We start from the raw sequence: 23,337 nt of genomic DNA, 5'->3' as shown, positions 1-23,337 counted from the left end.
TACATGACAATGTGTGAAAGAAGTATTATGTGATATCGCTCCTACGAACTCTTCTCATCTTCTTTTGAGATGGGGATGGCTTCATTTTAAAACGGTCAATCTTAGTGAAGGTTCCCTTTATTTGAGGCATGAGGGACATGAAATGAAGTTGAAGTTTATGACACCAAGACAAGCCAAGAAGGATCATCATACGTTGAAGGAGAAAATAGAAAAAGAAAGAATAGAAAAAGAAGAAATATAAACTGCAGAAGGAAGGGAAATTGAAGAAAAAGAAAAGGAAGTAAAGAAAAAGATTATGGAAAAGGTAAGCACAGAACAATGCGTTTAAACGAAGGCCACCCATGTTTAGTTGCATTCGTTTACGAATGCGACAACAATGTTGTGAGCCAAAGATTGGTGGAGAAACTCAAGTTACCAACAAGCTTTCATCCAAATCAACCAAGGATCAAATTCAGTACATGACAATGGGTGAAAGAAGTATTATGTGATATTGCTCCCACGAACTCTTGTCATCTTCTTTTGAGATGGGCATGGCTTCATTTTAAAATGGTCAATCTTGATGAACGTTCCCTTTATTTTAGGCATGAGGGACATGAAATGAAGTTGAAATTTATGACACCAAGACAAGCAAGTAAGGATCAACATAGGCTGAAGGAGAAAATAGAAAAAGAAAGAATAGAAAAAGAAGAAATATAAGCTGCAGAAGGAAGGGAAATTGAAGAAAAAGAAAAGGAAGTAAAGAAAAAGATTATGGAAAAGGTAGTAGAGAACAAGGTGTTTAATCGAAGGCCACCCATGTTCAGTTGCATTCGTTTACGAAAGCGACAACAATGTTGTAAGCCAAAGATTGGTGGAGAAACTCAAGTTAGCAACAAGCTTTCATCCAAATCAAGCAAGGATCAAATGCAGTACATGACAATGTGTGAAAGAAGTATTATGTGATATCGCTCCCACGAACTCTTGTCATCTTCTTTTGCGATGGGCATGGCTTCATTTTAAAACGGTCAATCTTGATGAAGGTTCCCTTTATTTGAGGCATGAGGGACATGAAATGAAGTTGAAATTTATGACACCAAGACAAGCCAAGAAGGATCAACATACGTTGAAGGAGAAAATAGAAAAAGAAAGAATAGAAAAAGAAGAAATATAAACTGCAGAAGGAAGGGAAATTGAAGAAAAAGAAAAGGAAGTAAAGAAAAAGATTATGGAAAAGGTAGTAGAGAATAACGCGTTTTATCGAAGGCCACCCATGTTCAGTTGCATTCGTTTACGAAAGCGACAACAATGTTGTAAGCCAAAGATTGGTGGAGAAACTCAAGTTAGCAACAAGCTTTCATCCAAATGAAGCAAGGATCAAATTCAATACATGACAATGTGTGAAAGAAGTATTATGTGATATCGCTCCCACGAACTCTTCTCATCTTCTTTTGAGATGGGCATGGCTTCATTTTAAAACGGTCAATCTTGATGAAGGTTCCCTTTATTTGAGGCATGAGGGACATGAAATGAAGTTGAAATTTATGACACCAAGACAAGCCAGTAAGGATCAACATAGGCTGAAGGAGAAAATAGAAAAAGAAAGAATAGAAAAAGAAGAAATATAAACTGCAGAAGGAAGGGAAACTGAAGAAAAAGAAAAGGAAGTAAAGAAAAAGATTATGGAAAAGGTAGTAGAGAACAAGGTGTTTAATCGAAGGCCACCCATGTTCAGTTGCATTCGTTTACGAAAGCGACAACAATGTTGTAAGCCAAAGATTGGTGGAGAAACTCAAGTTACCAACAAGCTTTCATCCAAATGAAGCAAGGATCAAATGCAGTACATGACAATGTGTGAAAGAAGTATTATGTGATATCGCTCCCAAGAACTCTTGTCCTCTTCTTCTGAGATGGGCATGGCTTCATTTTAAAACGGTCAATCTTGATGAAGGTTCCCTTTATTTGAGGCATGAGTGACATGAAATGAAGTTGAAATTTATGACACCAAGACAAGCCAAGAAGGATCAACATACGTTGAAGGAGAAAATAGAAAAAAGAAAGAATAGAAAAAGAAGAAATATAAACTGCAGAAGGAAGGGAAATTGAAGAAAAAGAAAAGGAAGTAAAGAAAAAGATTATGGAAAAGGTAGTAGAGAACAAGGTGTTTAATCGAAGGCCACCTATGTTCAGTTGCATTCGCTTACGAAAGCGACAACAATGTTGTAAGCCAAAGATTGGTGGAGAAACTCAAGTTACCAACAAGCTTTCATCCAAATGAAGCAAGGATCAAACTGAATACATGACAATGTGTGAAAGAAGTATTATGTGATATCGCTCCTACGAACTCTTCTCATCTTCTTTTGAGATGGGGATGGCTTCATTTTAAAACGGTCAATCTTAATGAAGGTTCCCTTTATTTGAGGCATGAGGGACATGAAATGAAGTTGAAGTTTATGACACCAAGACAAGCCAAGAAGGATCATCATACGTTGAAGGAGAAAATAGAAAAAGAAAGAATAGAAAAAGAAGAAATATAAACTGCAGAAGGAAGGGAAATTGAAGAAAAAGAAAAGGAAGTAAAGAAAAAGATTATGGAAAAGGTAAGCACAGAACAATGCGTTTAATCGAAGACCACCCATGTTTAGTTGCATTCGTTTACGAATGCGACGAGAATGTTGTGAGCCAAAGATTGGTGGAGAAACTCAAGTTACCAACAAGCTTTCATCCAAATGAACCAAGGATCAAATTCAGTACATGACAATGGGTGAAAGAAGTATTATGTGATATTGCTCCCACGAACTCTTGTCATCTTCTTTTGCGATGGGCATTGCTTCATTTTAAAACGGTCAATCTTGATGAAGGTTCCCTTTATTTGAGGCATGAGGGACATGAAATGAAGTTGAAATTTATGACACCAAGACAAGCCAAGAAGGATCAACATACGTTGAAGGAGAAAATAGAAAAAGAAGGAATAGAAAAAGAAGAAATATAAACTGCAGAAGGAAGGGAAATTGAAGAAAAAGAAAAGGAAGTAAAGAAAAAGATTATGGAAAAGGTAGTAGAGTACAAGGTGTTTAATCGAAGGCCACCCATGTTCAGTTGCATTCGTTTACGAAAGCGACAACAATGTTGTAAGCCAAAGATTGGTGGAGAAACTCAAGTTACCAACAAGCTTTCATCCAAATCAAGCAAGGATCAAATGCAGTACATGACAATGTGTGAAAGAAGTATTATGTGATATCGCTCCCACGAACTCTTGTCATCTTCTTTTGCGATGGGCATGGCTTCATTTTAAAACGGTCAATCTTGATGAAGGTTCCCTTTATTTGAGGCATGAGGGACATGAAATGAAGTTGAAATTTATGACACCAAGACAAGCCAAGAAGGATCATCATACGTTGAAGGAGAAAATAGAAAAAGAAAGAATAGAAAAAGAAGAAATATAAACTGCAGAAGGAAGGGAAATTGAAGAAAAAGAAAAGGAAGTAAAGAAAAAGATTATGGAAAAGGTAAGCACAGAACAATGCGTTTAATCGAAGGCCACCCATGTTTAGTTGCATTCGTTTACGAATGCGACAACAATGTTGTGAGCCAAAGATTGGTGGAGAAACTCAAGTTACCAACAAGCTTTCATCCAAATCAACCAAGGATCAAATTCAGTACATGACAATGGGTGAAAGAAGTATTATGTGATATTGCTCCCACGAACTCTTGTCATCTTCTTTTGCGATGGGCATGGCTTCATTTTAAAACGGTCAATCTTGATGAAGGTTCCCTTTATTTGAGGCATGAGGGACATGAAATGAAGTTGAAATTTATGACACCAAGACAAGCCAAGAAGGATCAACATACGTTGAAGGAGAAAATAGAAAAAGAAAGAATAGAAAAAGAAGAAATATAAACTGCAGAAGGAAGGGAAATTGAAGAAAAAGAAAAGGAAGTAAAGAAAAAGATTATGGAAAAGGTAGTAGAGAACAAGGTGTTTAATCGAAGGCCACCCATGTTCAGTTGCATTCGTTTACGAAAGCGACAACAATGTTGTAAGCCAAAGATTTGTGGAGAAACTCAAGTTACCAACAAGCTTTCATCCAAATCAAGCAAGGATCAAATGCAGTACATGACAATGTGTGAAAGAAGTATTATGTGATATCGCTCCCACGAACTCTTGTCATCTTCTTTTGCGATGGGCATGGCTTCATTTTAAAACGGTCAATCTTGATGAAGGTTCCCTTTATTTGAGGCATGAGGGACATGAAATGAAGTTGAAATTTATGACACCAAGACAAGCCAAGAAGGATCAACATACGTTGAAGGAGAAAATAGAAAATGAAAGAATAGAAAAAGAAGAAATATAAACTGCAGAAGGAAGGGAAGTTGAAGAAAAAGAAAAGGAAGTAAAGAAAAAGATTATGGAAAAGGTAGTAGAGAATAACGCGTTTTATCGAAGGCCAACCATGTTCAGTGGCATTCGTTTACGAAAGCGACAACAATGTTGTGAGCCAAAGATTGGTGGAGAAACTCAAGTTACCAACAAGCTTTCATCCAAATCAACCAAGGATCAAATTCAGTACATGACAATGGGTGAAAGAAGTATTATGTGATATTGCTCCCACGAACTCTTGTCATCTTCTTTTGAGATGGGCATGGCTTCATTTTAAAATGGTCAATCTTGATGAACGTTCCCTTTATTTTAGGCATGAGGGACATGAAATGAAGTTGAAATTTATGACACCAAGACAAGAAAGTAAGGATCAACATAGGCTGAAGGAGAAAATAGAAAAAGAAAGAATAGAAAAAGAAGAAATATAAGCTGCAGAAGGAAGGGAAATTGAAGAAAAAGAAAAGGAAGTAAAGAAAAAGATTATGGAAAAGGTAGTAGAGAACAAGGTGTTTAATCGAAGGCCACCCATGTTCAGTTGCATTCGTTTACGAAAGCGACAACAATGTTGTAAGCCAAAGATTGGTGGAGAAACTCAAGTTAGCAACAAGCTTTCATCCAAATCAAGCAAGGATCAAATGCAGTACATGACAATGTGTGAAAGAAGTATTATGTGATATCGCTCCCACGAACTCTTGTCATCTTCTTTTGCGATGGGCATGGCTTCATTTTAAAACGGTCAATCTTGATGAAGGTTCCCTTTATTTGAGGCATGAGGGACATGAAATGAAGTTGAAATTTATGACACCAAGACAAGCCAAGAAGGATCAACATACGTTGAAGGAGAAAATAGAAAAAGAAAGAATAGAAAAAGAAGAAATATAAACTGCAGAAGGAAGGGAAATTGAAGAAAAAGAAAAGGAAGTAAAGAAAAAGATTATGGAAAAGGTAGTAGAGAATAACGCGTTTTATCGAAGGCCACCCATGTTCAGTTGCATTCGGTTACGAAAGCGACAACAATGTTGTAAGCCAAAGATTGGTGGAGAAACTCAAGTTAGCAACAAGCTTTCATCCAAATGAAGCAAGGATCAAATTCAATACATGACAATGTGTGAAAGAAGTATTATGTGATATCGCTCCCACGAACTCTTCTCATCTTCTTTTGAGATGGGCATGGCTTCATTTAAAAACGGTCAATCTTGATGAAGGTTCCCTTTATTTAAGGCATGAGGGACATGAAATGAAGTTGAAATTTATGACACCAAGACAAGCCAGTAAGGATCAACATAGGCTGAAGGAGAAAATAGAAAAAGAAAGAATAGAAAAAGAAGAAATATAAACTGCAGAAGGAAGGGAAACTGAAGAAAAAGAAAAGGAAGTAAAGAAAAAGATTATGGAAAAGGTAGTAGAGAACAAGGTGTTTAATCGAAGGCCACCCATGTTCAGTTGCATTCGTTTACGAAAGCGACAACAATGTTGTAAGCCAAAGATTGGTGGAGAAACTCAAGTTACCAACAAGCTTTCATCCAAATGAAGCAAGGATCAAATGCAGTACATGACAATGTGTGAAAGAAGTATTATGTGATATCGCTCCCACGAACTCTTGTCCTCTTCTTCTGAGATGGGCATGGCTTCATTTTAAAACGGTCAATCTTGATGAAGGTTCCCTTTATTTGAGGCATGAGTGACATGAAATGAAGTTGAAATTTATGACACCAAGACAAGCCAAGAAGGATCAACATACGTTGAAGGAGAAAATAGAAAAAAGAAAGAATAGAAAAAGAAGAAATATAAACTGCAGAAGGAAGGGAAATTGAAGAAAAAGAAAAGGAAGTAAAGAAAAAGATTATGGAAAAGGTAGTAGAGAACAAGGTGTTTAATCGAAGGCCACCTATGTTCAGTTGCATTCGCTTACGAAAGCGACAACAATGTTGTAAGCCAAAGATTGGTGGAGAAACTCAAGTTACCAACAAGCTTTCATCCAAATGAAGCAAGGATCAAACTGAATACATGACAATGTGTGAAAGAAGTATTATGTGATATCGCTCCTACGAACTCTTCTCATCTTCTTTTGAGATGGGGATGGCTTCATTTTAAAACGGTCAATCTTAATGAAGGTTCCCTTTATTTGAGGCATGAGGGACATGAAATGAAGTTGAAGTTTATGACACCAAGACAAGCCAAGAAGGATCATCATACGTTGAAGGAGAAAATAGAAAAAGAAAGAATAGAAAAAGAAGAAATATAAACTGCAGAAGGAAGGGAAATTGAAGAAAAAGAAAAGGAAGTAAAGAAAAAGATTATGGAAAAGGTAAGCACAGAACAATGCGTTTAATCGAAGACCACCCATGTTTAGTTGCATTCGTTTACGAATGCGACGAGAATGTTGTGAGCCAAAGATTGGTGGAGAAACTCAAGTTACCAACAAGCTTTCATCCAAATGAACCAAGGATCAAATTCAGTACATGACAATGGGTGAAAGAAGTATTATGTGATATTGCTCCCACGAACTCTTGTCATCTTCTTTTGCGATGGGCATTGCTTCATTTTAAAACGGTCAATCTTGATGAAGGTTCCCTTTATTTGAGGCATGAGGGACATGAAATGAAGTTGAAATTTATGACACCAAGACAAGCCAAGAAGGATCAACATACGTTGAAGGAGAAAATAGAAAAAGAAGGAATAGAAAAAGAAGAAATATAAACTGCAGAAGGAAGGGAAATTGAAGAAAAAGAAAAGGAAGTAAAGAAAAAGATTATGGAAAAGGTAGTAGAGTACAAGGTGTTTAATCGAAGGCCACCCATGTTCAGTTGCATTCGTTTACGAAAGCGACAACAATGTTGTAAGCCAAAGATTGGTGGAGAAACTCAAGTTACCAACAAGCTTTCATCCAAATCAAGCAAGGATCAAATGCAGTACATGACAATGTGTGAAAGAAGTATTATGTGATATCGCTCCCACGAACTCTTGTCATCTTCTTTTGCGATGGGCATGGCTTCATTTTAAAACGGTCAATCTTGATGAAGGTTCCCTTTATTTGAGGCATGAGGGACATGAAATGAAGTTGAAATTTATGACACCAAGACAAGCCAAGAAGGATCATCATACGTTGAAGGAGAAAATAGAAAAAGAAAGAATAGAAAAAGAAGAAATATAAACTGCAGAAGGAAGGGAAATTGAAGAAAAAGAAAAGGAAGTAAAGAAAAAGATTATGGAAAAGGTAAGCACAGAACAATGCGTTTAATCGAAGGCCACCCATGTTTAGTTGCATTCGTTTACGAATGCGACAACAATGTTGTGAGCCAAAGATTGGTGGAGAAACTCAAGTTACCAACAAGCTTTCATCCAAATCAACCAAGGATCAAATTCAGTACATGACAATGGGTGAAAGAAGTATTATGTGATATTGCTCCCACGAACTCTTGTCATCTTCTTTTGCGATGGGCATGGCTTCATTTTAAAACGGTCAATCTTGATGAAGGTTCCCTTTATTTGAGGCATGAGGGACATGAAATGAAGTTGAAATTTATGACACCAAGACAAGCCAAGAAGGATCAACATACGTTGAAGGAGAAAATAGAAAAAGAAAGAATAGAAAAAGAAGAAATATAAACTGCAGAAGGAAGGGAAATTGAAGAAAAAGAAAAGGAAGTAAAGAAAAAGATTATGGAAAAGGTAGTAGAGAACAAGGTGTTTAATCGAAGGCCACCCATGTTCAGTTGCATTCGTTTACGAAAGCGACAACAATGTTGTAAGCCAAAGATTTGTGGAGAAACTCAAGTTACCAACAAGCTTTCATCCAAATCAAGCAAGGATCAAATGCAGTACATGACAATGTGTGAAAGAAGTATTATGTGATATCGCTCCCACGAACTCTTGTCATCTTCTTTTGCGATGGGCATGGCTTCATTTTAAAACGGTCAATCTTGATGAAGGTTCCCTTTATTTGAGGCATGAGGGACATGAAATGAAGTTGAAATTTATGACACCAAGACAAGCCAAGAAGGATCAACATACGTTGAAGGAGAAAATAGAAAATGAAAGAATAGAAAAAGAAGAAATATAAACTGCAGAAGGAAGGGAAGTTGAAGAAAAAGAAAAGGAAGTAAAGAAAAAGATTATGGAAAAGGTAGTAGAGAATAACGCGTTTTATCGAAGGCCAACCATGTTCAGTGGCATTCGTTTACGAAAGCGACAACAATGTTGTAAGCCAAAGATTGGTGGAGAAACTCAAGTTAGCAACAAGCTTTCATCCAAATGAAGCAAGGATCAAATTCAATACATGACAATGTGTGAAAGAAGTATTATGTGATATCGCTCCCACGAACTCTTCTCATCTTCTTTTGAGATGGGCATGGCTTCATTTTAAAACGGTCAATCTTGATGAAGGTTCCCTTTATTTGAGGCATGAGGAACATGAAATGAAGTTGAAATTTATGACACCAAGACAAGCCAGTAAGGATCAACATAGGCTGAAGGAGAAAATAGAAAAAGAAAGAATAGAAAAAGAAGAAATATAAACTGTAGAAGGAAGGGAAACTGAAGAAAAAGAAAAGGAAGTAAAGAAAAAGATTATGGAAAAGGTAGTAGAGAACAAGGTGTTTAATCGAAGGCCACCCATGTTCAGTTGCATTCGTTTACGAAAGCGACAACAATGTTGTAAGCCAAAGATTGGTGGAGAAACTCAAGTTACCAACAAGCTTTCATCCAAATCAAGCAAGGATCAAATGCAGTACATGACAATGTGTGAAAGAAGTATTATGTGATATCGCTCCCACGAACTCTTGTCATCTTCTTCTGAGATGGGCATGGCTTCATTTTAAAACGGTCAATCTTGATGAAGGTTCCCTTTATTTGAGGCATGAGTGACATGAAATGAAGTTGAAATTTATGACACCAAGACAAGCCAAGAAGGATCAACATACGTTGAAGGAGAAAATAGAAAAAAGAAAGAATAGAAAAAGAAGAAATATAAACTGCAGAAGGAAGGGAAATTGAAGAAAAAGAAAAGGAAGTAAAGAAAAAGATTATGGAAAAGGTAGTAGAGAACAAGGTGTTTAATCGAAGGCCACCCATGTTCAGTTGCATTCGTTTACGAAAGCGACAACAATGTTGTAAGCCAAAGATTGGTGGAGAAACTCAAGTTACCAACAAGCTTTCATCCAAATGAAGCAAGGATCAAATTCAATACATGACAATGTGTGAAAGAAGTATTATGTGATATCGCTCCCACGAACTCTTGTCATCTTCTTCTGAGATGGGCATGGCTTCATTTTAAAACGGTCAATCTTGATGAAGGTTCCCTTTATTTGAGGCATGAGTGACATGAAATGAAGTTGAAATTTATGACACCAAGACAAGCCAAGAAGGATCAACATACGTTGAAGGAGAAAATAGAAAAAAGAAAGAATAGAAAAAGAAGAAATATAAACTGCAGAAGGAAGGGAAATTGAAGAAAAAGAAAAGGAAGTAAAGAAAAAGATTATGGAAAAGGTAGTAGAGAACAAGGTGTTTAATCGAAGGCCACCTATGTTCAGTTGCATTCGTTTACGAAAGCGACAACAATGTTGTAAGCCAAAGATTGGTGGAGAAACTCAAGTTACCAACAAGCTTTTATCCAAATGAAGCAAGGATCAAACTGAATACATGACAATGTGTGAAAGAAGTATTATGTGATATCGCTCCTACGAACTCTTCTCATCTTCTTTTGAGATGGGGATGGCTTCATTTTAAAACGGTCAATCTTAATGAAGGTTCCCTTTATTTGAGGCATGAGGGACATGAAATGAAGTTGAAGTTTATGACACCAAGACAAGCCAAGAAGGATCATCATACGTTGAAGGAGAAAATAGAAAAAGAAAGAATAGAAAAAGAAGAAATATAAACTGCAGAAGGAAGGGAAATTGAAGAAAAAGAAAAGGAAGTAAAGAAAAAGATTATGGAAAAGGTAAGCACAGAACAATGCGTTTAATCGAAGGCCACCCATGTTTAGTTGCATTCGTTTACGAATGCGACAACAATGTTGTGAGCCAAAGATTGGTGGAGAAACTCAAGTTACCAACAAGCGTTCATCCAAATCAACCAAGGATCAAATTCAGTACATGACAATGGGTGAAAGAAGTATTATGTGATATTGCTCCCACGAACTCTTGTCATCTTCTTTTGCGATGGGCATGGCTTCATTTTAAAACGGTCAATCTTGATGAAGGTTCCCTTTATTTGAGGCATGAGGGACATGAAATGAAGTTGAAATTTATGACACCAAGACAAGCCAGTAAGGATCAACATAGGCTGAAGGAGAAAATAGAAAAAGAAAGAATAGAAAAAGAAGAAATATAAACTGTAGAAGGAAGGGAAACTGAAGAAAAAGAAAAGGAAGTAAAGAAAAAGATTATGGAAAAGGTAGTAGAGAACAAGGTGTTTAATCGAAGGCCACCCATGTTCAGTTGCATTCGTTTACGAAAGCGACAACAATGTTGTAAGCCAAAGATTGGTGGAGAAACTCAAGTTACCAACAAGCTTTCATCCAAATCAAGCAAGGATCAAATGCAGTACATGACAATGTGTGAAAGAAGTATTATGTGATATCGCTCCCACGAACTCTTGTCATCTTCTTCTGAGATGGGCATGGCTTCATTTTAAAACGGTCAATCTTGATGAAGGTTCCCTTTATTTGAGGCATGAGTGACATGAAATGAAGTTGAAATTTATGACACCAAGACAAGCCAAGAAGGATCAACATACGTTGAAGGAGAAAATAGAAAAAAGAAAGAATAGAAAAAGAAGAAATATAAACTGCAGAAGGAAGGGAAATTGAAGAAAAAGAAAAGGAAGTAAAGAAAAAGATTATGGAAAAGGTAGTAGAGAACAAGGTGTTTAATCGAAGGCCACCTATGTTCAGTTGCATTCGTTTACGAAAGCGACAACAATGTTGTAAGCCAAAGATTGGTGGAGAAACTCAAGTTACCAACAAGCTTTTATCCAAATGAAGCAAGGATCAAACTGAATACATGACAATGTGTGAAAGAAGTATTATGTGATATCGCTCCTACGAACTCTTCTCATCTTCTTTTGAGATGGGGATGGCTTCATTTTAAAACGGTCAATCTTAATGAAGGTTCCCTTTATTTGAGGCATGAGGGACATGAAATGAAGTTGAAGTTTATGACACCAAGATAAGCCAAGAAGGATCATCATACGTTGAAGGAGAAAATAGAAAAAGAAAGAATAGAAAAAGAAGAAATATAAACTGCAGAAGGAAGGGAAATTGAAGAAAAAGAAAAGGAAGTAAAGAAAAAGATTATGGAAAAGGTAAGCACAGAACAATGCGTTTAATCGAAGGCCACCCATGTTTAGTTGCATTCGTTTACGAATGCGACAACAATGTTGTGAGCCAAAGATTGGTGGAGAAACTCAAGTTACCAACAAGCGTTCATCCAAATCAACAAAGGATCAAATTCAGTACATGACAATGGGTGAAAGAAGTATTATGTGATATTGCTCCCACGAACTCTTGTCATCTTCTTTTGCGATGGGCATGGCTTCATTTTAAAACGGTCAATCTTGATGAAGGTTCCCTTTATTTGAGGCATGAGGGACATGAAATGAAGTTGAAATTTATGACACCAAGAAAAGCCAGTAAGGATCAACATAGGCTGAAGGAGAAAATAGAAAAAGAAAGAATAGAAAAAGAAGAAATATAAACTGTAGAAGGAAGGGAAACTGAAGAAAAAGAAAAGGAAGTAAAGAAAAAGATTATGGAAAAGGTAGTAGAGAACAAGGTGTTTAATCGAAGGCCACCCATGTTCAGTTGCATTCGTTTACGAAAGCGACAACAATGTTGTAAGCCAAAGATTGGTGGAGAAACTCAAGTTACCAACAAGCTTTCATCCAAATCAAGCAAGGATCAAATGCAGTACATGACAATGTGTGAAAGAAGTATTATGTGATATCGCTCCCACGAACTCTTGTCATCTTCTTCTGAGATGGGCATGGCTTCATTTTAAAACGGTCAATCTTGATGAAGGTTCCCTTTATTTGAGGCATGAGTGACATGAAATGAAGTTGAAATTTATGACACCAAGAGAAGCCAAGAAGGATCAACATACGTTGAAGGAGAAAATAGAAAAAAGAAAGAATAGAAAAAGAAGAAATATAAACTGCAGAAGGAAGGGAAATTGAAGAAAAAGAAAAGGAAGTAAAGAAAAAGATTATGGAAAAGGTAGTAGAGAACAAGGTGTTTAATCGAAGGCCACCCATGTTCAGTTGCATTCGTTTACGAAAGCGACAACAATGTTGTAAGCCAAAGATTGGTGGAGAAACTCAAGTTACCAACAAGCTTTCATCCAAATGAAGCAAGGATCAAATTGAATACATGACAATGTGTGAAAGAAGTATTATGTGATATCGCTCCTACGAACTCTTCTCATCTTCTTTTGAGATGGGGATGGCTTCATTTTAAAACGGTCAATCTTAATGAAGGTTCCCTTTATTTGAGGCATGAGGGACATGAAATGAAGTTGAAATTTATGACACCAAGACAAGCCAAGAAGGATCATCATACATTGAAGGAGAAAATAGAAAAAGAAAGAATAGAAAAAGAAGAAATATAAACTGCAGAAGGAAGGGAAATTGAAGAAAAAGAAAAGGAAGTAAAGAAAAAAGATTATGGAAAAGGTAGTAGAGAACAAGGTGTTTAATCGAAGGTCACCCATGTTCAGTTGCATTCGTTTACGAAAGCGACAACAATGTTGTAAGCCAAAGATTGGTGGAGAAACTCAAGTTACCAACAAGCTTTCATCCAAATCAAGCAAGGATCAAATGCAGTACATGACAATGTGTGAAAGAAGTATTATGTGATATCGCTCCCACGAACTCTTGTCATCTTCTTTTGCGATGGGCATGGCTTCATTTTAAAACGGTCAATCTTGATGAAGGTTCCCTTTATTTGAAGCATGAGCGACATGAAATGAAGTTGAAATTTATGACACCAAGACAAGCCAAGAAGGATCAACATACGTTGAAGGAGAAAATAGAAAAAGAAAGAATAGAAAAAGAAGAAATATAAACTGCAGAAGGAAGGGAAATTGAAGAAAAAGAAAAGGAAGTAAAGAAAAAGATTATGGAAAAGGTAGTAGAGAATAACGCGTTTTATCGAAGGCCACCCATGTTCAGTTGCCTTCGTTTACGAAAGCGACAACAATGTTGTAAGCCAAAGATTGGTGGAGAAACTCAAGTTAGCAACAAGCTTTCATCCAAATGAAGCAAGGATCAAATTCAATACATGACAATGTGTGAAAGAAGTATTATGTGATATCGCTCCCACGAACTCTTCTCATCTTCTTTTGAGATGGGCATGGCTTCATTTTAAAACGGTCAATCTTGATGAAGGTTCCCTTTATTTAAGACATGAGGGACATGAAATGAAGTTGAAATTTATGACACCAAGAGAAGCCAGTAAGGATCAACATAGGCTGAAGGAGAAAATAGAAAAAGAAGGAATAGAAAAAGAAGAAATATAAACTGCAGAAGGAAGGGAAATTGAGGAAGAAGAAAAGGAAGTAAAGAAAAAGATTATGGAAAAGGTAGTAGAGAACAAGGTGTTTAATCGAAGGCCACCCATGTTCAGTTGCATTCGTTTACGAAAGCGACAACAATGTTGTAAGCCAAAGATTGGTGGAGAAACTCAAGTTACCAACAAGCTTTCATCCAAATGAAGCAAGGATCAAATTGAATACATGACAATGTGTGAAAGAAGTATTATGTGATATCGCTCCTACGAACTCTTCTCATCTTCTTTTGAGATGGGGATGGCTTCATTTTAAAACGGTCAATCTTAATGAAGGTTCCCTTTATTTGAGGCATGAGGGACATGAAATGAAGTTGAAATTTATGACACCAAGACAAGCCAAGAAGGATCATCATACATTGAAGGAGAAAATAGAAAAAGAAAGAATAGAAAAAGAAGAAATATAAACTGCAGAAGGAAGGGAAATTGAAGAAAAAGAAAAGGAAGTAAAGAAAAAGATTATGGAAAAGGTAGTAGAGAACAAGGTGTTTAATCGAAGGCCACCCATGTTCAGTTGCATTCGTTTACGAAAGCGACAACAATGTTGTAAGCCAAAGATTGGTGGAGAAACTCAAGTTACCAACAAGCTTTCATCCAAATGAAGCAAGGATCAAATTGAATACATGACAATGTGTGAAAGAAGTATTATGTGATATCGCTTCTACGAACTCTTCTCATCTTCTTTTGAGATGGGGATGGCTTCATTTTAAAACGGTCAATCTTAATGAAGGTTCCCTTTATTAGAGGCATGAGGGACATGAAATGAAGTTGAAATTTATGACACCAAGACAAGCCAAGAAGGATCATCATACATTGAAGGAGAAAATAGAAAAAGAAAGAATAGAAAAAGAAGAAATATAAACTGCAGAAGGAAGGGAAATTGAAGAAAAAGAAAAGGAAGTAAAGAAAAAGATTATGGAAAAGGAAGTAGAGAACAAGGTGTTTAATCGAAGGCCACCCATGTTCAGTTGCATTCGTTTACGAAAGCGACAACAATGTTGTAAGCCAAAGATTGGTGGAGAAACTCAAGTTAGCAACAAGCTTTCATCCAAATGAAGCAAGGATCAAATTCAATACATGACAATGTGTGAAAGAAGTATTATGTGATATCGCTCCCACGAACTCTCCTCATCTTCTTTTGAGATGGGCATGGCTTCATTTTAAAACGGTCAATCTTGATGAAGGTTCCCTTTATTTGAGGCATGAGGGACATGAAATGAAGTTGAAATTTATGACACCAAGACAAGCCAGTAAGGATCAACATAGGCTGAAGGAGAAAATAGAAAAAGAAAGAATAGAAAAAGAAGAAATATAAACTGCAGAAGGAAGGGAAACTGAAGAAAAAGAAAAGGAAGTAAAGAAAAAGATTATGGAAAAGGTAGTAGAGAACAAGGTGTTTAATCGAAGGCCACCCATGTTCAGTTGCATTCGTTTACGAAAGCGACAACAATGTTGTAAGCCAAAGATTGGTGGAGAAACTCAAGTTACCAACAAGTTTTCATCCAAATCAAGCAAGGATCAAATGCAGTACATGACAATGTGTGAAAGAAGTATTATGTGATATCGCTCCCACGAACTCTTGTCATCTTCTTCTGAGATGGGCATGGCTTCATTTTAAAACGGTCAATCTTGATGAAGGTTCCCTTTATTTGAGGCATGAGTGACATGAAATGAAGTTGAAATTTATGACACCAAGACAAGCCAAGAAGGATCAACATACGTTGAAGGAGAAAATAGAAAAAAGAAAGAATAGAAAAAGAAGAAATATAAACTGCAGAAGGAAGGGAAATTGAAGAAAAAGAAAAGGAAGTAAAGAAAAAGATTATGGAAAAGGTAGTAGAGAACAAGGTGTTTAATCGAAGGCCACCTATGTTCAGTTGCATTCGTTTACGAAAGCGACAACAATGTTGTAAGCCAAAGATTGGTGGAGAAACTCAAGTTACCAACAAGCTTTCATCCAAATGAAGCAAGGATCAAATTGAATACATGACAATGTGTGAAAGAAGTATTATGTGATATCGCTCGTACGAACTCTTCTCATCTTCTTTTGAGATGGGGATGGCTTCATTTTAAAACGGTCAATCTTAATGAAGGTTCCCTTTATTTGAGGCATGAGGGACATGAAATGAAGTTGAAATTTATGACACCAAGACAAGCCAAGAAGGATCATCATACATTGAAGGAGAAAATAGAAAAAGAAAGAATAGAAAAAGAAGAAATATAAACTGCAGAAGGAAGGGAAATTGAAGAAAAAGAAAAGGAAGTAAAGAAAAAGATTATGGAAAAGGTAAGCACAGAACAATGCGTTTAATCGAAGGCCACCCATGTTCAGTTGCATTCGTTTACGAAAGCGACAACAATGTTGTAAGCCAAAGATTGGTGGAGAAACTCAAGTTACCGACAAGCTTTCATCCAAATCAAGCAAGGATCAAATGCAGTACATGACAATGTGTGAAAGAAGTATTATGTGATATCGCTCCCACGAACTCTTGTCATCTTCTTTTGCGATGGGCATGGCTTCATTTTAAAACGGTCAATCATGATGAAGGTTCCCTTTATTTGAGGCATGAGGGACATGAAATGAAGTTGAAATTTATGACACCAAGACAAGCCAGTAAGGATCAACATAGGCTGAAGGAGAAAATAGAAAAAGAAAGAATAGAAAAAGAAGAAATATAAACTGCAGAAGGAAGGGAAATTGAAGAAGAAGAAAAGGAAGTAAAGAAAAAGATTATGGAAAAGGTAGTAGAGAATAAGGTGTTTAATCGAAGGCCACCCATGTTCAGTTGCATTCGTTTACGAAAGCGACAACAATGTTGTAAGCCAAAGATTGGTGGAGAAACTCAAGTTACCAACAAGCTTTCATCCAAATCAAGCAAGGATCAAATGCAGTACATGACAATGTGTGAAAGAAGTATTATGTGATATCGCTCCCACGAACTCTTGTCATCTTCTTTTGCGATGGGCATGGCTTCATTTTAAAACGGTCAATCTTGATGAAGGTTCCCTTTATTTGAGGCATGAGGGACATGAAATGAAGTTGAAATTTATGACACCAAGACAAGCCAAGAAGGATCAACATACGTTGAAGGAGAAAATAGAAAAAGAAAGAATAGAAAAAGAAGAAATATAAACTGCAGAAGGAAGGGAAATTGAAGAAAAAGAAAAGGAAGTAAAGAAAAAGATTATGGAAAAGGTAGTAGAGAATAACGCGTTTTATCGAAGGCCACCCATGTTCAGTTGCATTCGTTTACGAAAGCGACAACAATGTTGTAAGCCAAAGATTGGTGGAGAAACTCAAGTTAGCAACAAGCTTTCATCCAAATGAAGCAAGGATAAAATTCAATACATGACAATGTGTGAAAGAAGTATTATGTGATATCGCTCCCACGAACTCTTCTCATCTTCTTTTGAGATGGGCTTGGCTTCATTTTAAAACGGTCAATCTTGATGAAGGTTCCCTTTATTTGAGGCATGAGGGACATGAAATGAAGTTGAAATTTATGACACCAAGACAAGCCAGTAAGGATCAACATAGGCTGAAGGAGAAAATAGAAAAAGAAAGAATAGAAAAAGAAGAAATATAAACTGCAGAAGGAAGGGAAACTGAACAAAAAGAAAAGGAAGTAAAGAAAAAGATTATGGAAAAGGTAGTAGAGAACAAGGTGTTTAATCGAAGGCCACCCATGTTCAGTTGCATTCGTTTACGAAAGCGACAACAATGTTGTAAGCCAAAGATTGGTGGAGAAACTCAAGTTACCAACAAGCTTTCATCCAAATCAAGCAAGGATCAAATGCAGTACATGACAATGTGTAAAAGAAGTATTATGTGATATCGCTCCCACGAACTCTTGTCATCTTCTTCTGAGATGGGCATGGCTTCATTTTAAAACGGTCAATCTTGATGAAGGTTCCCTTTATTTGAGGCATGAGGGACATGAAATGAAGTTGAAATTTATGACACCAAGACAAGCCAAGAAGGATCATCATACGTTGAAGGAGAAAATAGAAAAAGAAAGAATAGAAAAAGAAGAAATATAAACTGCAGAAGGAAGGGAAATTGAAGAAAAAGAAAAGGAAGTAAAGAAAAAGATTATGGAAAAGGTAAGCACAGAACAATGCGTTTAATCGAAGGCCACCCATGTTTAGTTGCATTCGTTTACGAATGCGACAACAATGTTGTGAGCCAAAGATTGGTGGAGAAACTCAAGTTACCAACAAGCTTTCATCCAAATCAACCAACGATCAAATTCAATACATGACAATGGGTGAAAGAAGTATTATGTGATATTGCTCCCACGAACTCTTGTCATCTTCTTTTGAGATGCGCATGGCTTCATTTTAAAACGGTCAATCTTGATGAAGGTTCCCTTTATTTGAGGCATGAGGGACATGAAATGAAGTTGAAATTTATGACACCAAGACAAGCCAGTAAGGATCAACATAGGCTGAAGGAGAAAATAGAAAAAGAAAGAATAGAAAAAGAAGAAATATAAACTGCAGAAGGAAGGGAAATTGAAGAAGAAGAAAAGGAAGTAAAGAAAAAGATTATGGAAAAGGTAGTAGAGAATAAGGTGTTTAATCGAAGGCCACCCATGTTCAGTTGCATTCGTTTACGAAAGCGACAACAATGTTGTAAGCCAAAGATTGGTGGAGAAACTCAAGTTACCAACAAGCTTTCATCCAAATGAAGCAAGGATCAAATTGAATACATGACAATGTGTGAAAGAAGTATTATGTGATATCGCTCGTACGAACTCTTCTCATCTTCTTTTGAGATGGGGATGGCTTCATTTTAAAACGGTCAATCTTAATGAAGGTTCCCTTTATTTGAGGCATGAGGGACATGAAATGAAGTTGAAATTTATGACACCAAGACAAGCCAAGAAGGATCATCATACATTGAAGGAGAAAATAGAAAAAGAAAGAATAGAAAAAGAAGAAATATAAACTGCAAAAGGAAGGGAAATTGAAGAAAAAGAAAAGGAAGTAAAGAAAAAGATTATGGAAAAGGTAAGCACAGAACAATGCGTTTAATCGAAGGCCACCCATGTTCAGTTGCATTCGTTTACGAAAGCGACAACAATGTTGTAAGCCAAAGATTGGTGGAGAAACTCAAGTTACCAACAAGCTTTCATCCAAATCAAGCAAGGATCAAATGCAGTACATGACAATGTGTGAAAGAAGTATTATGTGATATCGCTCCCACGAACTCTTGTCATCTTCTTTTGCGATGGGCATGGCTTCATTTTAAAACGGTCAATCTTGATGAAGGTTCCCTTTATTTGAGGCATGAGGGACATGAAATGAAGTTGAAATTTATGACACCAAGACAAGCCAGTAAGGATCAACATAGGCTGAAGGAGAAAATAGAAAAAGAAAGAATAGAAAAAGAAGAAATATAAACTGCAGAAGGAAGGGAAATTGAAGAAGAAGAAAAGGAAGTAAAGAAAAAGATTATGGAAAAGGTAGTAGAGAATAAGGTGTTTAATCGAAGGCCACCCATGTTCAGTTGCATTCGTTTACGAAAGCGACAACAATGTTGTAAGCAAAAGATTGGTGGAGAAACTCAAGTTACCAACAAGCTTTCATCCAAATGAAGCAAGGATCAAATTGAATACATGACAATGTGTGAAAGAAGTATTATGTGATATCGCTCGTACGAACTCTTCTCATCTTCTTTTGAGATGGGGATGGCTTCATTTTAAAACGGTCAATCTTAATGAAGGTTCCCTTTATTTGAGGCATGAGGGACATGAAATGAAGTTGAAATTTATGACACCAAGACAAGCCAAGAAGGATCATCATACATTGAAGGAGAAAATAGAAAAAGAAAGAATAGAAAAAGAAGAAATATAAACTGCAGAAGGAAGGGAAATTGAAGAAAAAGAAAAGGAAGTAAAGAAAAAGATTATGGAAAAGGTAAGCACAGAACAATGCGTTTAATCGAAGGCCACCCATGTTCAGTTGCATTCGTTTACGAAAGCGACAACAATGTTGTAAGCCAAAGATTGGTGGAGAAACTCAAGTTACCAACAAGCTTTCATCCAAATGAAGCAAGGATCAAATGCAGTACATGACAATGTGTGAAAGAAGTATTATGTGATATCGCTCCCACGAACTCTTCTCATCTTCTTTTGAGATGGGCATGGCTTCATTTTAAAACGGTCAATCTTGATGAAGGTTCCCTTTATTTAAGGCATGAGGGACATGAAATGAAGTTGAAATTTATGACACCAAGACAAGCCAGTAAGGATCAACATAGGCTGAAGGAGAAAATAGAAAAAGAAGGAATAGAAAAAGAAGAAATATAAGCTGCAGAAGGAAGGGAAATTGAAGAAGAAGAAAAGGAAGTAAAGAAAAAGATTATGGAAAAGGTAGTAGAGAACAAGGTGTTTAATCGAAGGCCACCCATGTTCAGTTGCATTCGTTTACGAAAGCGACAACAATGTTGTAAGCCAAAGATTGGTGGAGAAACTCAAGTTACCAACAAGCTTTCATCCAAATCAAGCAAGGATCAAATGCAGTACATGACAATGTGTGAAAGAAGTATTATGTGATATCGCTCCCACGAACTCTTGTCATCTTCTTTTGCGATGGGCATGGCTTCATTTTAAAACGGTCAATCTTGATGAAGGTTCCCTTTATTTGAGGCATGAGGGACATGAAATGAAGTTGAAATTTATGACACCAAGACAAGCCAAGAAGGATCAACATACGTTGAAGGAGAAAATAGAAAAAGAAAGAATAGAAAAAGAAGAAATATATACTGCAGAAGGAAGGGAAATTGAAGAAAAAGAAAAGGAAGTAAAGAAAAAGATTATGGAAAAGGTAGTAGAGAACAACGCGTTTTATCGAAGGCCACCCATGTTCAGTTGCATTCGTTTACGAAAGCGACAACAATGTTGTAAGCCAAAGATTGGTGGAGAAACTCAAGTTAGCAACAAGCTTTCATCCAAATGAAGCAAGGATCAAATTCAATACATGACAATGTGTGAAAGAAGTATTATGTGATATCGCTCCCACGAACTCTTCTCATCTTCTTTTGAGATGGGCATGGCTTCATTTTAAAACGGTCAATCTTGATGAAGGTTCCCTTTATTTAAGGCATGAGGGACATGAAATGAAGTTGAAATTTATGACACCAAGACAAGCCAGTAAGGATCAACATAGGCTGAAGGAGAAAATAGAAAAAGAAGGAATAGAAAAAGAAGAAATATAAACTGCAGAAGGAAGGGAAATTGAAGAAGAAGAAAAGGAAGTAAAGAAAAAGATTATGGAAAAGGTAGTAGAGAACAAGGTGTTTAATCGAAGGCCACCCATGTTCAGTTGCATTCGTTTACGAAAGCGACAACAATGTTGTAAGCCAAAGATTGGTGGAGAAACTCAAGTTACCAACAAGCTTTCATCCAAATCAAGCAAGGATCAAATGCAGTACATGACAATGTGTGAAAGAAGTATTATGTGATATCGCTCCCACGAACTCTTGTCATCTTCTTTTGCGATGGGCATGGCTTCATTTTAAAACGGTCAATCTTGATGAAGGTTCCCTTTATTTGAGGCATGAGGGACATGAAATGAAGTTGAAATTTATGACACCAAGACAAGCCAGTAAGGATCAACATAGGCTGAAGGAGAAAATAGAAAAAGAAAGAATAGAAAAAGAAGAAATATAAACTGCAGAAGGAAGGGAAATTGAAGAAGAAGAAAAGGAAGTAAAGAAAAAGATTATGGAAAAGGTAGTAGAGAATAAGGTGTTTAATCGAAGGCCACCCATGTTCAGTTGCATTCGTTTACGAAAGCGACAACAATGTTGTAAGCCAAAGATTGGTGGAGAAACTCAAGTTACCAACAAGCTTTCATCCAAATCAAGCAAGGATCAAATGCAGTACATGACAATGTGTGAAAGAAGTATTATGTGATATCGCTCCCACGAACTCTTGTCATCTTCTTTTGCGATGGGCATGGCTTCATTTTAAAACGGTCAATCTTGATGAAGGTTCCCTTTATTTGAGGCATGAGGGACATGAAATGAAGTTGAAATTTATGACACCAAGACAAGCCAAGAAGGATCAACATACGTTGAAGGAGAAAATAGAAAAAGAAAGAATAGAAAAAGAAGAAATATAAACTGCAGAAGGAAGGGAAATTGAAGAAAAAGAAAAGGAAGTAAAGAAAAAGATTATGGAAAAGGTAGTAGAGAATAACGCGTTTTATCGAAGGCCACCCATGTTCAGTTGCATTCGTTTACGAAAGCGACAACAATGTTGTAAGCCAAAGATTGGTGGAGAAACTCAAGTTAGCAACAAGCTTTCATCCAAATGAAGCAAGGATCAAATTCAATACATGACAATGTGTGAAAGAAGTATTATGTGATATCGCTCCCACGAACTCTTCTCATCTTCTTTTGAGATGGGCATGGCTTCATTTTAAAACGGTCAATCTTGATGAAGGTTCCCTTTATTTAAGGCATGAGGGACATGAAATGAAGTTGAAATTTATGACACCAAGACAAGCCAGTAAGGATCAACATAGGCTGAAGGAGAAAATAGAAAAAGAAGGAATAGAAAAAGAAGAAATATAAACTGCAGAAGGAAGGGAAATTGAAGAAGAAGAAAAGGAAGTAAAGAAAAAGATTATGGAAAAGGTAGTAGAGAACAAGGTGTTTAATCGAAGGCCACCCATGTTCAGTTGCATTCGTTTACAAAAGCGACAACAATGTTGTAAGCCAAAGATTGGTGGAGAAACTCAAGTTACCAACAAGCTTTCATCCAAATCAAGCAAGGATCAAATGCAGTACATGACAATGTGTGAAAGAAGTATTATGTGATATCGCTCCCACGAACTCTTGTCATCTTCTTTTGCGATGGGCATGGCTTCATTTTAAAACGGTCAATCTTGATGAAGGTTCCCTTTATTTGAGGCATGAGGGACATGAAATGAAGTTGAAATTTATGACACCAAGACAAGCCAAGAAGGATCAACATACGTTGAAGGAGAAAATAGAAAAAGAAAGAATAGAAAAAGAAGAAATATAAGCTGCAGAAGGAAGGGAAATTGAAGAAAAAGAAAAAGAAGTAAAGAAAAAGATTATGGAAAAGGTAGTAGAGAATAAAGCGTTTTATCGAAGGCCACCCATGTTCAGTTGCATTCGTTTACGAAAGCGACAACAATGTTGTAAGCCAAAGATTGGTGGAGAAACTCAAGTTACCAACAAGCTTTCATCCAAATCAAGCAAGGATCAAATGCAGTACATGACAATGTGTGAAAGAAGTATTATGTGATATCGCTCCCACGAACTCTTCTCATCTTCTTTTGAGATGGGCATGGCTTCATTTTAAAACGGTCAATCTTGATGAAGGTTCCCTTTATTTGAGGCATGAGGGACATGAAATGAAGTTGAAATTTATGACAC

Source organism: Vigna unguiculata, chromosome 6 (assembly GCF_037176805.1).
Source record: "Vigna unguiculata cultivar grain cowpea cultivar isolate G323 ecotype 2 chromosome 6, ASM3717680v1, whole genome shotgun sequence".
Lineage (NCBI taxonomy): Eukaryota > Viridiplantae > Streptophyta > Magnoliopsida > Fabales > Fabaceae > Vigna > Vigna unguiculata.
The sequence above is the reverse complement of the archived record's forward strand: the minus strand, read 5'-3'. Positions refer to the sequence as shown.